We start from the raw sequence: 12,511 nt of genomic DNA on the forward strand, positions 1-12,511 counted from the left end.
CGATGCCGCAACATCCACTGAGTCCGCAACGTCCGGAAGAGTCCGTCTCGCATTTGCTGCCAAATTTTATTCCGGTGAAAAATGAAAAAAAAAAAAAAATTTCCTGGTTTTTTTCCTACCGTTTTTGGCAGGCCATTCAAATTAGTTTGTTCACCACATGACGTCACAAACGGACCCATGACCCACCTCCCAACCCCCGACACGACTCCTCCTGACCGTAACAGGCGAATCCCCCCCGTAGAAACTTCGTTTCTACCTTACGTTTTGCTCTACATCAGAGGATTAGTAAAAGACGGGGATAGCGCGAACGCAGTCCCCACTAGCAGAAATTGTACGGCCGAGTTACCCACATTTGGGGTAATCGCAAGGGTCAGCTAAGCCTAAGTGCAATGGCTAAGCCTCGCCCTGGGCCCACCGCCGGCCTGATCACGGTGAAGGCCCCCGTCAGGTAAGTATGCTTTGCACAGCTTCTTGAGAGGTAGCATTTTTGTCGTCCGTCCTTGTGTTTGCCGCATTGTGCATTTCACGGCTTGTTTTATCTGGTCTCCGACAAGCACAACAACCAAATGTGCCGTTAAATTAATTGCTCTCCCGTCCTCCCTCTCTACCTCTCTTTCCTTGGCGTGTGCATACAGACGACACACACGCACTCATGGGATGCACCGCTGTTTCGTGCAATTGTTTTGCGAATGATTAACAGATGGTTATTCCCACATGTGTGGGAATGTGGGCCGTGCCTGGAGGTAGTGCAATACCAGGACAACCCGTGGGCAGGTCGAAGCAAGCTCCGGCACCGTGCCCCCTGTCCAAAAATCAGGTTAATACAAAGACATGCAAGCGAATCGCTTGCGTCCCAGGTATTAAACTGAGAAGAACAGATACTACACTTGATCTTAGCTCTAAAGAGCCGAGAAGCGATGCCGCAACATCCACTGAGTCCGCAACGTCCGGAAGAGTCCGTCTCGCATTTGCTGCCAAATTTTATTCCGGTGAAAAATGAAAAAAAAAAAAAAATTTCCTTGTTTTTTTCCTACCGTTTTTGGCAGGCCATTCAAATTAGTTTGTTCACCACATGACGTCACAAACGGACCCATGACCCACCTCCCAACCCCCGACACGACTCCTCCTGACCGTAACAGGCGAATCCCCCCCGTAGAAACTTCGTTTCTACCTTACGTTTTGCTCTACATCAGAGGATTAGTAAAAGACGGGGATAGCGCGAACGCAGTCCCCACTAGCAGAAATTGTACGGCCGAGTTACCCACATTTGGGGTAATCGCAAGGGTCAGCTAAGCCTAAGTGCAATGGCTAAGCCTCGCCCTGGGCCCACCGCCGGCCTGATCACGGTGAAGGCCCCCGTCAGGTAAGTATGCTTTGCACAGCTTCTTGAGAGGTAGCATTTTTGTCGTCCGTCCTTGTGTTTGCCGCATTGTGCATTTCACGGCTTGTTTTATCTGGTCTCCGACAAGCACAACAACCAAATGTGCCGTTAAATTAATTGCTCTCCCGTCCTCCCTCTCTACCTCTCTTTCCTTGGCGTGTGCATACAGACGACACACACGCACTCATGGGATGCACCGCTGTTTCGTGCAATTGTTTTGCGAATGATTAACAGATGGTTATTCCCACATGTGTGGGAATGTGGGCCGTGCCTGGAGGTAGTGCAATACCAGGACAACCCGTGGGCAGGTCGAAGCAAGCTCCGGCACCGTGCCCCCCTGTCCAAAAATCAGGTTAATACAAAGACATGCAAGCGAATCGCTTGCGTCCCAGGTATTAAACTGAGAAGAACAGATACTACACTTGATCTTAGCTCTAAAGAGCCGAGAAGCGATGCCGCAACATCCACTGAGTCCGCAACGTCCGGAAGAGTCCGTCTCGCATTTGCTGCCAAATTTTATTCCGGTGAAAAATGAAAAAAAAAAAAAAATTTCCTTGTTTTTTTCCTACCGTTTTTGGCAGGCCATTCAAATTAGTTTGTTCACCACATGACGTCACAAACGGACCCATGACCCACCTCCCAACCCCCGACACGACTCCTCCTGACCGTAACAGGCGAATCCCCCCCGTAGAAACTTCGTTTCTACCTTACGTTTTTGCTCTACATCAGAGGATTAGTAAAAGACGGGGATAGCGCGAACGCAGTCCCCACTAGCAGAAATTGTACGGCCGAGTTACCCACATTTGGGGTAATCGCAAGGGTCAGCTAAGCCTAAGTGCAATGGCTAAGCCTCGCCCTGGGCCCACCGCCGGCCTGATCACGGTGAAGGCCCCCGTCAGGTAAGTATGCTTTGCACAGCTTCTTGAGAGGTAGCATTTTTGTCGTCCGTCCTTGTGTTTGCCGCATTGTGCATTTCACGGCTTGTTTTATCTGGTCTCCGACAAGCACAACAACCAAATGTGCCGTTAAATTAATTGCTCTCCCGTCCTCCCTCTCTACCTCTCTTTCCTTGGCGTGTGCATACAGACGACACACACGCACTCATGGGATGCACCGCTGTTTCGTGCAATTGTTTTGCGAATGATTAACAGATGGTTATTCCCACATGTGTGGGAATGTGGGCCGTGCCTGGAGGTAGTGCAATACCAGGACAACCCGTGGGCAGGTCGAAGCAAGCTCCGGCACCGTGCCCCCTGTCCAAAAATCAGGTTAATACAAAGACATGCAAGCGAATCGCTTGCGTCCCAGGTATTAAACTGAGAAGAACAGATACTACACTTGATCTTAGCTCTAAAGAGCCGAGAAGCGATGCCGCAACATCCACTGAGTCCGCAACGTCCGGAAGAGTCCGTCTCGCATTTGCTGCCAAATTTTATTCCGGTGAAAAATGAAAAAAAAAAAAAAAATTTCCTTGTTTTTTTCCTACCGTTTTTGGCAGGCCATTCAAATTAGTTTGTTCACCACATGACGTCACAAACGGACCCATGACCCACCTCCCAACCCCCGACACGACTCCTCCTGACCGTAACAGGCGAATCCCCCCCGTAGAAACTTCGTTTCTACCTTACGTTTTGCTCTACATCAGAGGATTAGTAAAAGACGGGGATAGCGCGAACGCAGTCCCCACTAGCAGAAATTGTACGGCCGAGTTACCCACATTTGGGGTAATCGCAAGGGTCAGCTAAGCCTAAGTGCAATGGCTAAGCCTCGCCCTGGGCCCACCGCCGGCCTGATCACGGTGAAGGCCCCCGTCAGGTAAGTATGCTTTGCACAGCTTCTTGAGAGGTAGCATTTTTGTCGTCCGTCCTTGTGTTTGCCGCATTGTGCATTTCACGGCTTGTTTTATCTGGTCTCCGACAAGCACAACAACCAAATGTGCCGTTAAATTAATTGCTCTCCCGTCCTCCCTCTCTACCTCTCTTTCCTTGGCGTGTGCATACAGACGACACACACGCACTCATGGGATGCACCGCTGTTTCGTGCAATTGTTTTGCGAATGATTAACAGATGGTTATTCCCACATGTGTGGGAATGTGGGCCGTGCCTGGAGGTAGTGCAATACCAGGACAACCCGTGGGCAGGTCGAAGCAAGCTCCGGCACCGTGCCCCCTGTCCAAAAATCAGGTTAATACAAAGACATGCAAGCGAATCGCTTGCGTCCCAGGTATTAAACTGAGAAGAACAGATACTACACTTGATCTTAGCTCTAAAGAGCCGAGAAGCGATGCCGCAACATCCACTGAGTCCGCAACGTCCGGAAGAGTCCGTCTCGCATTTGCTGCCAAATTTTATTCCGGTGAAAAATGAAAAAAAAAAAAAAAATTTCCTTGTTTTTTTCCTACCGTTTTTGGCAGGCCATTCAAATTAGTTTGTTCACCACATGACGTCACAAACGGACCCATGACCCACCTCCCAACCCCCGACACGACTCCTCCTGACCGTAACAGGCGAATCCCCCCCGTAGAAACTTCGTTTCTACCTTACGTTTTGCTCTACATCAGAGGATTAGTAAAAGACGGGGATAGCGCGAACGCAGTCCCCACTAGCAGAAATTGTACGGCCGAGTTACCCACATTTGGGGTAATCGCAAGGGTCAGCTAAGCCTAAGTGCAATGGCTAAGCCTCGCCCTGGGCCCACCGCCGGCCTGATCACGGTGAAGGCCCCCGTCAGGTAAGTATGCTTTGCACAGCTTCTTGAGAGGTAGCATTTTTGTCGTCCGTCCTTGTGTTTGCCGCATTGTGCATTTCACGGCTTGTTTTATCTGGTCTCCGACAAGCACAACAACCAAATGTGCCGTTAAATTAATTGCTCTCCCGTCCTCCCTCTCTACCTCTCTTTCCTTGGCGTGTGCATACAGACGACACACACGCACTCATGGGATGCACCGCTGTTTCGTGCAATTGTTTTGCGAATGATTAACAGATGGTTATTCCCACATGTGTGGGAATGTGGGCCGTGCCTGGAGGTAGTGCAATACCAGGACAACCCGTGGGCAGGTCGAAGCAAGCTCCGGCACCGTGCCCCCTGTCCAAAAATCAGGTTAATACAAAGACATGCAAGCGAATCGCTTGCGTCCCAGGTATTAAACTGAGAAGAACAGATACTACACTTGATCTTAGCTCTAAAGAGCCGAGAAGCGATGCCGCAACATCCACTGAGTCCGCAACGTCCGGAAGAGTCCGTCTCGCATTTGCTGCCAAATTTTATTCCGGTGAAAAATGAAAAAAAAAAAAAAATTTCCTTGTTTTTTTCCTACCGTTTTTGGCAGGCCATTCAAATTAGTTTGTTCACCACATGACGTCACAAACGGACCCATGACCCACCTCCCAACCCCCGACACGACTCCTCCTGACCGTAACAGGCGAATCCCCCCCGTAGAAACTTCGTTTCTACCTTACGTTTTGCTCTACATCAGAGGATTAGTAAAAGACGGGGATAGCGCGAACGCAGTCCCCACTAGCAGAAATTGTACGGCCGAGTTACCCACATTTGGGGTAATCGCAAGGGTCAGCTAAGCCTAAGTGCAATGGCTAAGCCTCGCCCTGGGCCCACCGCCGGCCTGATCACGGTGAAGGCCCCCGTCAGGTAAGTATGCTTTGCACAGCTTCTTGAGAGGTAGCATTTTTGTCGTCCGTCCTTGTGTTTGCCGCATTGTGCATTTCACGGCTTGTTTTATCTGGTCTCCGACAAGCACAACAACCAAATGTGCCGTTAAATTAATTGCTCTCCCGTCCTCCCTCTCTACCTCTCTTTCCTTGGCGTGTGCATACAGACGACACACACGCACTCATGGGATGCACCGCTGTTTCGTGCAATTGTTTTGCGAATGATTAACAGATGGTTATTCCCACATGTGTGGGAATGTGGGCCGTGCCTGGAGGTAGTGCAATACCAGGACAACCCGTGGGCAGGTCGAAGCAAGCTCCGGCACCGTGCCCCCTGTCCAAAAATCAGGTTAATACAAAGACATGCAAGCGAATCGCTTGCGTCCCAGGTATTAAACTGAGAAGAACAGATACTACACTTGATCTTAGCTCTAAAGAGCCGAGAAGCGATGCCGCAACATCCACTGAGTCCGCAACGTCCGGAAGAGTCCGTCTCGCATTTGCTGCCAAATTTTATTCCGGTGAAAAATGAAAAAAAAAAAAAAATTTCCTTGTTTTTTTCCTACCGTTTTTGGCAGGCCATTCAAATTAGTTTGTTCACCACATGACGTCACAAACGGACCCATGACCCACCTCCCAACCCCCGACACGACTCCTCCTGACCGTAACAGGCGAATCCCCCCCGTAGAAACTTCGTTTCTACCTTACGTTTTGCTCTACATCAGAGGATTAGTAAAAGACGGGGATAGCGCGAACGCAGTCCCCACTAGCAGAAATTGTACGGCCGAGTTACCCACATTTGGGGTAATCGCAAGGGTCAGCTAAGCCTAAGTGCAATGGCTAAGCCTCGCCCTGGGCCCACCGCCGGCCTGATCACGGTGAAGGCCCCCGTCAGGTAAGTATGCTTTGCACAGCTTCTTGAGAGGTAGCATTTTTGTCGTCCGTCCTTGTGTTTGCCGCATTGTGCATTTCACGGCTTGTTTTATCTGGTCTCCGACAAGCACAACAACCAAATGTGCCGTTAAATTAATTGCTCTCCCGTCCTCCCTCTCTACCTCTCTTTCCTTGGCGTGTGCATACAGACGACACACACGCACTCATGGGATGCACCGCTGTTTCGTGCAATTGTTTTGCGAATGATTAACAGATGGTTATTCCCACATGTGTGGGAATGTGGGCCGTGCCTGGAGGTAGTGCAATACCAGGACAACCCGTGGGCAGGTCGAAGCAAGCTCCGGCACCGTGCCCCCTGTCCAAAAATCAGGTTAATACAAAGACATGCAAGCGAATCGCTTGCGTCCCAGGTATTAAACTGAGAAGAACAGATACTACACTTGATCTTAGCTCTAAAGAGCCGAGAAGCGATGCCGCAACATCCACTGAGTCCGCAACGTCCGGAAGAGTCCGTCTCGCATTTGCTGCCAAATTTTATTCCGGTGAAAAATGAAAAAAAAAAAAAAATTTCCTGGTTTTTTTCCTACCGTTTTTGGCAGGCCATTCAAATTAGTTTGTTCACCACATGACGTCACAAACGGACCCATGACCCACCTCCCAACCCCCGACACGACTCCTCCTGACCGTAACAGGCGAATCCCCCCCGTAGAAACTTCGTTTCTACCTTACGTTTTGCTCTACATCAGAGGATTAGTAAAAGACGGGGATAGCGCGAACGCAGTCCCCACTAGCAGAAATTGTACGGCCGAGTTACCCACATTTGGGGTAATCGCAAGGGTCAGCTAAGCCTAAGTGCAATGGCTAAGCCTCGCCCTGGGCCCACCGCCGGCCTGATCACGGTGAAGGCCCCCGTCAGGTAAGTATGCTTTGCACAGCTTCTTGAGAGGTAGCATTTTTGTCGTCCGTCCTTGTGTTTGCCGCATTGTGCATTTCACGGCTTGTTTTATCTGGTCTCCGACAAGCACAACAACCAAATGTGCCGTTAAATTAATTGCTCTCCCGTCCTCCCTCTCTACCTCTCTTTCCTTGGCGTGTGCATACAGACGACACACACGCACTCATGGGATGCACCGCTGTTTCGTGCAATTGTTTTGCGAATGATTAACAGATGGTTATTCCCACATGTGTGGGAATGTGGGCCGTGCCTGGAGGTAGTGCAATACCAGGACAACCCGTGGGCAGGTCGAAGCAAGCTCCGGCACCGTGCCCCCTGTCCAAAAATCAGGTTAATACAAAGACATGCAAGCGAATCGCTTGCGTCCCAGGTATTAAACTGAGAAGAACAGATACTACACTTGATCTTAGCTCTAAAGAGCCGAGAAGCGATGCCGCAACATCCACTGAGTCCGCAACGTCCGGAAGAGTCCGTCTCGCATTTGCTGCCAAATTTTATTCCGGTGAAAAATGAAAAAAAAAAAAAAATTTCCTGGTTTTTTTCCTACCGTTTTTGGCAGGCCATTCAAATTAGTTTGTTCACCACATGACGTCACAAACGGACCCATGACCCACCTCCCAACCCCCGACACGACTCCTCCTGACCGTAACAGGCGAATCCCCCCCGTAGAAACTTCGTTTCTACCTTACGTTTTGCTCTACATCAGAGGATTAGTAAAAGACGGGGATAGCGCGAACGCAGTCCCCACTAGCAGAAATTGTACGGCCGAGTTACCCACATTTGGGGTAATCGCAAGGGTCAGCTAAGCCTAAGTGCAATGGCTAAGCCTCGCCCTGGGCCCACCGCCGGCCTGATCACGGTGAAGGCCCCCGTCAGGTAAGTATGCTTTGCACAGCTTCTTGAGAGGTAGCATTTTTGTCGTCCGTCCTTGTGTTTGCCGCATTGTGCATTTCACGGCTTGTTTTATCTGGTCTCCGACAAGCACAACAACCAAATGTGCCGTTAAATTAATTGCTCTCCCGTCCTCCCTCTCTACCTCTCTTTCCTTGGCGTGTGCATACAGACGACACACACGCACTCATGGGATGCACCGCTGTTTCGTGCAATTGTTTTGCGAATGATTAACAGATGGTTATTCCCACATGTGTGGGAATGTGGGCCGTGCCTGGAGGTAGTGCAATACCAGGACAACCCGTGGGCAGGTCGAAGCAAGCTCCGGCACCGTGCCCCCTGTCCAAAAATCAGGTTAATACAAAGACATGCAAGCGAATCGCTTGCGTCCCAGGTATTAAACTGAGAAGAACAGATACTACACTTGATCTTAGCTCTAAAGAGCCGAGAAGCGATGCCGCAACATCCACTGAGTCCGCAACGTCCGGAAGAGTCCGTCTCGCATTTGCTGCCAAATTTTATTCCGGTGAAAAATGAAAAAAAAAAAAAAATTTCCTTGTTTTTTTCCTACCGTTTTTGGCAGGCCATTCAAATTAGTTTGTTCACCACATGACGTCACAAACGGACCCATGACCCACCTCCCAACCCCCGACACGACTCCTCCTGACCGTAACAGGCGAATCCCCCCCGTAGAAACTTCGTTTCTACCTTACGTTTTGCTCTACATCAGAGGATTAGTAAAAGACGGGGATAGCGCGAACGCAGTCCCCACTAGCAGAAATTGTACGGCCGAGTTACCCACATTTGGGGTAATCGCAAGGGTCAGCTAAGCCTAAGTGCAATGGCTAAGCCTCGCCCTGGGCCCACCGCCGGCCTGATCACGGTGAAGGCCCCCGTCAGGTAAGTATGCTTTGCACAGCTTCTTGAGAGGTAGCATTTTTGTCGTCCGTCCTTGTGTTTGCCGCATTGTGCATTTCACGGCTTGTTTTATCTGGTCTCCGACAAGCACAACAACCAAATGTGCCGTTAAATTAATTGCTCTCCCGTCCTCCCTCTCTACCTCTCTTTCCTTGGCGTGTGCATACAGACGACACACACGCACTCATGGGATGCACCGCTGTTTCGTGCAATTGTTTTGCGAATGATTAACAGATGGTTATTCCCACATGTGTGGGAATGTGGGCCGTGCCTGGAGGTAGTGCAATACCAGGACAACCCGTGGGCAGGTCGAAGCAAGCTCCGGCACCGTGCCCCCTGTCCAAAAATCAGGTTAATACAAAGACATGCAAGCGAATCGCTTGCGTCCCAGGTATTAAACTGAGAAGAACAGATACTACACTTGATCTTAGCTCTAAAGAGCCGAGAAGCGATGCCGCAACATCCACTGAGTCCGCAACGTCCGGAAGAGTCCGTCTCGCATTTGCTGCCAAATTTTATTCCGGTGAAAAATGAAAAAAAAAAAAAAATTTCCTTGTTTTTTTCCTACCGTTTTTGGCAGGCCATTCAAATTAGTTTGTTCACCACATGACGTCACAAACGGACCCATGACCCACCTCCCAACCCCCGACACGACTCCTCCTGACCGTAACAGGCGAATCCCCCCCGTAGAAACTTCGTTTCTACCTTACGTTTTGCTCTACATCAGAGGATTAGTAAAAGACGGGGATAGCGCGAACGCAGTCCCCACTAGCAGAAATTGTACGGCCGAGTTACCCACATTTGGGGTAATCGCAAGGGTCAGCTAAGCCTAAGTGCAATGGCTAAGCCTCGCCCTGGGCCCACCGCCGGCCTGATCACGGTGAAGGCCCCCGTCAGGTAAGTATGCTTTGCACAGCTTCTTGAGAGGTAGCATTTTTGTCGTCCGTCCTTGTGTTTGCCGCATTGTGCATTTCACGGCTTGTTTTATCTGGTCTCCGACAAGCACAACAACCAAATGTGCCGTTAAATTAATTGCTCTCCCGTCCTCCCTCTCTACCTCTCTTTCCTTGGCGTGTGCATACAGACGACACACACGCACTCATGGGATGCACCGCTGTTTCGTGCAATTGTTTTGCGAATGATTAACAGATGGTTATTCCCACATGTGTGGGAATGTGGGCCGTGCCTGGAGGTAGTGCAATACCAGGACAACCCGTGGGCAGGTCGAAGCAAGCTCCGGCACCGTGCCCCCTGTCCAAAAATCAGGTTAATACAAAGACATGCAAGCGAATCGCTTGCGTCCCAGGTATTAAACTGAGAAGAACAGATACTACACTTGATCTTAGCTCTAAAGAGCCGAGAAGCGATGCCGCAACATCCACTGAGTCCGCAACGTCCGGAAGAGTCCGTCTCGCATTTGCTGCCAAATTTTATTCCGGTGAAAAATGAAAAAAAAAAAAAAATTTCCTTGTTTTTTTCCTACCGTTTTTGGCAGGCCATTCAAATTAGTTTGTTCACCACATGACGTCACAAACGGACCCATGACCCACCTCCCAACCCCCGACACGACTCCTCCTGACCGTAACAGGCGAATCCCCCCCGTAGAAACTTCGTTTCTACCTTACGTTTTGCTCTACATCAGAGGATTAGTAAAAGACGGGGATAGCGCGAACGCAGTCCCCACTAGCAGAAATTGTACGGCCGAGTTACCCACATTTGGGGTAATCGCAAGGGTCAGCTAAGCCTAAGTGCAATGGCTAAGCCTCGCCCTGGGCCCACCGCCGGCCTGATCACGGTGAAGGCCCCCGTCAGGTAAGTATGCTTTGCACAGCTTCTTGAGAGGTAGCATTTTTGTCGTCCGTCCTTGTGTTTGCCGCATTGTGCATTTCACGGCTTGTTTTATCTGGTCTCCGACAAGCACAACAACCAAATGTGCCGTTAAATTAATTGCTCTCCCGTCCTCCCTCTCTACCTCTCTTTCCTTGGCGTGTGCATACAGACGACACACACGCACTCATGGGATGCACCGCTGTTTCGTGCAATTGTTTTGCGAATGATTAACAGATGGTTATTCCCACATGTGTGGGAATGTGGGCCGTGCCTGGAGGTAGTGCAATACCAGGACAACCCGTGGGCAGGTCGAAGCAAGCTCCGGCACCGTGCCCCCTGTCCAAAAATCAGGTTAATACAAAGACATGCAAGCGAATCGCTTGCGTCCCAGGTATTAAACTGAGAAGAACAGATACTACACTTGATCTTAGCTCTAAAGAGCCGAGAAGCGATGCCGCAACATCCACTGAGTCCGCAACGTCCGGAAGAGTCCGTCTCGCATTTGCTGCCAAATTTTATTCCGGTGAAAAATGAAAAAAAAAAAAAAATTTCCTGGTTTTTTTCCTACCGTTTTTGGCAGGCCATTCAAATTAGTTTGTTCACCACATGACGTCACAAACGGACCCATGACCCACCTCCCAACCCCCGACACGACTCCTCCTGACCGTAACAGGCGAATCCCCCCCGTAGAAACTTCGTTTCTACCTTACGTTTTGCTCTACATCAGAGGATTAGTAAAAGACGGGGATAGCGCGAACGCAGTCCCCACTAGCAGAAATTGTACGGCCGAGTTACCCACATTTGGGGTAATCGCAAGGGTCAGCTAAGCCTAAGTGCAATGGCTAAGCCTCGCCCTGGGCCCACCGCCGGCCTGATCACGGTGAAGGCCCCCGTCAGGTAAGTATGCTTTGCACAGCTTCTTGAGAGGTAGCATTTTTGTCGTCCGTCCTTGTGTTTGCCGCATTGTGCATTTCACGGCTTGTTTTATCTGGTCTCCGACAAGCACAACAACCAAATGTGCCGTTAAATTAATTGCTCTCCCGTCCTCCCTCTCTACCTCTCTTTCCTTGGCGTGTGCATACAGACGACACACACGCACTCATGGGATGCACCGCTGTTTCGTGCAATTGTTTTGCGAATGATTAACAGATGGTTATTCCCACATGTGTGGGAATGTGGGCCGTGCCTGGAGGTAGTGCAATACCAGGACAACCCGTGGGCAGGTCGAAGCAAGCTCCGGCACCGTGCCCCCTGTCCAAAAATCAGGTTAATACAAAGACATGCAAGCGAATCGCTTGCGTCCCAGGTATTAAACTGAGAAGAACAGATACTACACTTGATCTTAGCTCTAAAGAGCCGAGAAGCGATGCCGCAACATCCACTGAGTCCGCAACGTCCGGAAGAGTCCGTCTCGCATTTGCTGCCAAATTTTATTCCGGTGAAAAATGAAAAAAAAAAAAAAATTTCCTGGTTTTTTTCCTACCGTTTTTGGCAGGCCATTCAAATTAGTTTGTTCACCACATGACGTCACAAACGGACCCATGACCCACCTCCCAACCCCCGACACGACTCCTCCTGACCGTAACAGGCGAATCCCCCCCGTAGAAACTTCGTTTCTACCTTACGTTTTGCTCTACATCAGAGGATTAGTAAAAGACGGGGATAGCGCGAACGCAGTCCCCACTAGCAGAAATTGTACGGCCGAGTTACCCACATTTGGGGTAATCGCAAGGGTCAGCTAAGCCTAAGTGCAATGGCTAAGCCTCGCCCTGGGCCCACCGCCGGCCTGATCACGGTGAAGGCCCCCGTCAGGTAAGTATGCTTTGCACAGCTTCTTGAGAGGTAGCATTTTTGTCGTCCGTCCTTGTGTTTGCCGCATTGTGCATTTCACGGCTTGTTTTATCTGGTCTCCGACAAGCACAACAACCAAATGTGCCGTTAAATTAATTGCTCTCCCGTCCTCCCTCTCTACCTCT

The 12,511-nt window shown here is 50.1% G+C and overlaps 27 non-coding genes across 27 annotated transcripts; all 27 read right to left on the reverse strand.

Annotated features, from left to right (window-relative positions):
- Positions 1–292: 292 nt before the first annotated feature.
- On the reverse strand, positions 293–456 carry LOC145896496 (U1 spliceosomal RNA). The gene has a single exon (XR_014401940.1). It is a non-coding gene; the product is annotated as a U1 spliceosomal RNA (small nuclear RNA).
- A 265-nt stretch (positions 457–721) lies between these two features.
- Positions 722–919, reverse strand: LOC145896417 (U2 spliceosomal RNA). Its single transcript, XR_014401870.1, has one exon. It is a non-coding gene; the product is annotated as a U2 spliceosomal RNA (small nuclear RNA).
- Positions 920–1,207: 288 nt separating this feature from the next.
- LOC145896508 (U1 spliceosomal RNA) lies at positions 1,208–1,371 on the reverse strand. The gene has a single exon (XR_014401951.1). It is a non-coding gene; the product is annotated as a U1 spliceosomal RNA (small nuclear RNA).
- Positions 1,372–1,636: 265 nt separating this feature from the next.
- On the reverse strand, positions 1,637–1,835 carry LOC145896476 (U2 spliceosomal RNA). The gene has a single exon (XR_014401923.1). It is a non-coding gene; the product is annotated as a U2 spliceosomal RNA (small nuclear RNA).
- Positions 1,836–2,124: 289 nt separating this feature from the next.
- On the reverse strand, positions 2,125–2,288 carry LOC145896519 (U1 spliceosomal RNA). Its single transcript, XR_014401962.1, has one exon. It is a non-coding gene; the product is annotated as a U1 spliceosomal RNA (small nuclear RNA).
- A 265-nt stretch (positions 2,289–2,553) lies between these two features.
- LOC145896430 (U2 spliceosomal RNA) lies at positions 2,554–2,751 on the reverse strand. Its single transcript, XR_014401881.1, has one exon. It is a non-coding gene; the product is annotated as a U2 spliceosomal RNA (small nuclear RNA).
- A 289-nt stretch (positions 2,752–3,040) lies between these two features.
- On the reverse strand, positions 3,041–3,204 carry LOC145896531 (U1 spliceosomal RNA). The gene has a single exon (XR_014401973.1). It is a non-coding gene; the product is annotated as a U1 spliceosomal RNA (small nuclear RNA).
- Positions 3,205–3,469: 265 nt separating this feature from the next.
- Positions 3,470–3,667, reverse strand: LOC145896442 (U2 spliceosomal RNA). The gene has a single exon (XR_014401891.1). It is a non-coding gene; the product is annotated as a U2 spliceosomal RNA (small nuclear RNA).
- Positions 3,668–3,956: 289 nt separating this feature from the next.
- On the reverse strand, positions 3,957–4,120 carry LOC145896543 (U1 spliceosomal RNA). The gene has a single exon (XR_014401985.1). It is a non-coding gene; the product is annotated as a U1 spliceosomal RNA (small nuclear RNA).
- Positions 4,121–4,385: 265 nt separating this feature from the next.
- LOC145896445 (U2 spliceosomal RNA) lies at positions 4,386–4,583 on the reverse strand. Its single transcript, XR_014401894.1, has one exon. It is a non-coding gene; the product is annotated as a U2 spliceosomal RNA (small nuclear RNA).
- A 288-nt stretch (positions 4,584–4,871) lies between these two features.
- Positions 4,872–5,035, reverse strand: LOC145896555 (U1 spliceosomal RNA). Its single transcript, XR_014401996.1, has one exon. It is a non-coding gene; the product is annotated as a U1 spliceosomal RNA (small nuclear RNA).
- A 265-nt stretch (positions 5,036–5,300) lies between these two features.
- On the reverse strand, positions 5,301–5,498 carry LOC145896446 (U2 spliceosomal RNA). The gene has a single exon (XR_014401895.1). It is a non-coding gene; the product is annotated as a U2 spliceosomal RNA (small nuclear RNA).
- Positions 5,499–5,786: 288 nt separating this feature from the next.
- Positions 5,787–5,950, reverse strand: LOC145896567 (U1 spliceosomal RNA). The gene has a single exon (XR_014402007.1). It is a non-coding gene; the product is annotated as a U1 spliceosomal RNA (small nuclear RNA).
- A 265-nt stretch (positions 5,951–6,215) lies between these two features.
- LOC145896447 (U2 spliceosomal RNA) lies at positions 6,216–6,413 on the reverse strand. Its single transcript, XR_014401896.1, has one exon. It is a non-coding gene; the product is annotated as a U2 spliceosomal RNA (small nuclear RNA).
- A 288-nt stretch (positions 6,414–6,701) lies between these two features.
- On the reverse strand, positions 6,702–6,865 carry LOC145896578 (U1 spliceosomal RNA). Its single transcript, XR_014402018.1, has one exon. It is a non-coding gene; the product is annotated as a U1 spliceosomal RNA (small nuclear RNA).
- A 265-nt stretch (positions 6,866–7,130) lies between these two features.
- LOC145896448 (U2 spliceosomal RNA) lies at positions 7,131–7,328 on the reverse strand. The gene has a single exon (XR_014401897.1). It is a non-coding gene; the product is annotated as a U2 spliceosomal RNA (small nuclear RNA).
- Positions 7,329–7,616: 288 nt separating this feature from the next.
- Positions 7,617–7,780, reverse strand: LOC145896591 (U1 spliceosomal RNA). The gene has a single exon (XR_014402029.1). It is a non-coding gene; the product is annotated as a U1 spliceosomal RNA (small nuclear RNA).
- A 265-nt stretch (positions 7,781–8,045) lies between these two features.
- On the reverse strand, positions 8,046–8,243 carry LOC145896450 (U2 spliceosomal RNA). The gene has a single exon (XR_014401899.1). It is a non-coding gene; the product is annotated as a U2 spliceosomal RNA (small nuclear RNA).
- Positions 8,244–8,531: 288 nt separating this feature from the next.
- LOC145896602 (U1 spliceosomal RNA) lies at positions 8,532–8,695 on the reverse strand. Its single transcript, XR_014402041.1, has one exon. It is a non-coding gene; the product is annotated as a U1 spliceosomal RNA (small nuclear RNA).
- Positions 8,696–8,960: 265 nt separating this feature from the next.
- Positions 8,961–9,158, reverse strand: LOC145896451 (U2 spliceosomal RNA). Its single transcript, XR_014401900.1, has one exon. It is a non-coding gene; the product is annotated as a U2 spliceosomal RNA (small nuclear RNA).
- Positions 9,159–9,446: 288 nt separating this feature from the next.
- Positions 9,447–9,610, reverse strand: LOC145896614 (U1 spliceosomal RNA). Its single transcript, XR_014402052.1, has one exon. It is a non-coding gene; the product is annotated as a U1 spliceosomal RNA (small nuclear RNA).
- A 265-nt stretch (positions 9,611–9,875) lies between these two features.
- On the reverse strand, positions 9,876–10,073 carry LOC145896452 (U2 spliceosomal RNA). The gene has a single exon (XR_014401901.1). It is a non-coding gene; the product is annotated as a U2 spliceosomal RNA (small nuclear RNA).
- Positions 10,074–10,361: 288 nt separating this feature from the next.
- Positions 10,362–10,525, reverse strand: LOC145896626 (U1 spliceosomal RNA). The gene has a single exon (XR_014402063.1). It is a non-coding gene; the product is annotated as a U1 spliceosomal RNA (small nuclear RNA).
- Positions 10,526–10,790: 265 nt separating this feature from the next.
- LOC145896453 (U2 spliceosomal RNA) lies at positions 10,791–10,988 on the reverse strand. Its single transcript, XR_014401902.1, has one exon. It is a non-coding gene; the product is annotated as a U2 spliceosomal RNA (small nuclear RNA).
- A 288-nt stretch (positions 10,989–11,276) lies between these two features.
- On the reverse strand, positions 11,277–11,440 carry LOC145896637 (U1 spliceosomal RNA). The gene has a single exon (XR_014402074.1). It is a non-coding gene; the product is annotated as a U1 spliceosomal RNA (small nuclear RNA).
- Positions 11,441–11,705: 265 nt separating this feature from the next.
- LOC145896454 (U2 spliceosomal RNA) lies at positions 11,706–11,903 on the reverse strand. The gene has a single exon (XR_014401903.1). It is a non-coding gene; the product is annotated as a U2 spliceosomal RNA (small nuclear RNA).
- A 288-nt stretch (positions 11,904–12,191) lies between these two features.
- On the reverse strand, positions 12,192–12,355 carry LOC145896648 (U1 spliceosomal RNA). Its single transcript, XR_014402085.1, has one exon. It is a non-coding gene; the product is annotated as a U1 spliceosomal RNA (small nuclear RNA).
- Positions 12,356–12,511: the final 156 nt, after the last annotated feature.

The sequence above is a fragment of the Ascidia mentula genome, chromosome 3 (genome assembly GCF_947561715.1).
Source record: "Ascidia mentula chromosome 3, kaAscMent1.1, whole genome shotgun sequence".
NCBI classification, from domain to species: domain Eukaryota; kingdom Metazoa; phylum Chordata; class Ascidiacea; order Phlebobranchia; family Ascidiidae; genus Ascidia; species Ascidia mentula.